This window comes from Coenobita brevimanus, chromosome 87 (genome assembly GCF_032717465.1).
Source record: "Coenobita brevimanus isolate Jiangsu-jjx chromosome 87, ASM3271746v2, whole genome shotgun sequence".
NCBI classification, from domain to species: Eukaryota; Metazoa; Arthropoda; class Malacostraca; order Decapoda; family Coenobitidae; genus Coenobita; species Coenobita brevimanus.
The window spans coordinates 22,614,782-22,615,691 of record NC_137040.1 but is presented as its reverse complement, the minus strand read 5'-3'; the positions used below and the strand labels follow the sequence as shown (position 1 = coordinate 22,615,691).

General features: G+C 46.3%; 1 long non-coding RNA gene across 1 annotated transcript in view; it reads left to right on the top strand.

Moving 5' to 3' along the window:
• The first annotated feature begins 416 nt into the window (after positions 1-416).
• Positions 417-910, top strand: part of LOC145410924 (uncharacterized) — a 57,089-nt gene continuing 56,595 nt past the window's right edge. Inside the window, exon 1 of the long non-coding RNA XR_013899351.1 lies at positions 417-447. This is a non-coding gene — a long non-coding RNA (uncharacterized LOC145410924). The remainder of the gene's footprint in view (positions 448-910) is intronic.

The window sequence follows — 910 nt, the reverse complement described above, 5'->3', positions numbered from 1 at the left end:
CTCGACTCTCACCTCCATCACTGCTTACCTAATCCCTCCTCCCTCCTTCTTCCTCTTCTTCCTCCTCCCTCTTACCTCTCCATCATCTCCCACCCTTACTTAACTCATTTTCTCTCCATCTTTCTCTCCTCTCCCTCCATTCCTCTTCTCCTCTCCTTCCCCTTTTCCTTCCTTCCCCCATCCTCTTCTCACCTTCCTCTTCACCACTCTTTCTCGCCTCCATCCCTCCTCTCACCACCTTCCCCTCTTTCCAAACCTCCTCCTAACCTCTCTTCCTACCTCCCTCCCTTCCTCCTCGCCTCTCTCCCATCCTCCCTCCCTCCCCGCCTGCTCTGCCCCTGTCAGCTATATTGCCCTGTCTACCCCCATTATGCTGTTAACCATTTTTTTCTCCCCCGCCAGGTTAGGAGTCGTGACCTGAGTCTGGTGGAAGGGGGTGCAGTCAAGGTTAGTCCACCCTCACACTACACCCGTTTTCTATTGCCTTTTCTTTTTTCTATTTTTATCTTGTCCTAGTTTTTGTTCTTGTTTTCAGTAATCATCATCATTATTATTATTATTATTATTATTATTATTATCATCATTAATAGTAACATTTTATTTTTTTTTAATCCTCTCTCTCTCTCTCTCTCTCTATTTCGGCCAGGAAAGGATGGGATGTGGTAAACAACGGTACATAGGCAGAGAGGCAGGTAGGTGGGAAGTTAGTTAGTTATTAGTTAGGTAGGAAGGTAGGTAGGTAAGTAGGTGGAACTGTTGGAAGAGACAGTTAAGGAGTTGGTAGGGAAGGGCGAGGTGTTGACAGAGATAGGGTGATTGTAAGTCTTAAACTGGGTAATAGGATAAGTCTGTAGGAAGGAAGGAAGGCGATGGAAAGAAAGAAGGAAGGAAGGAAGGAAGGGAGGAAGGA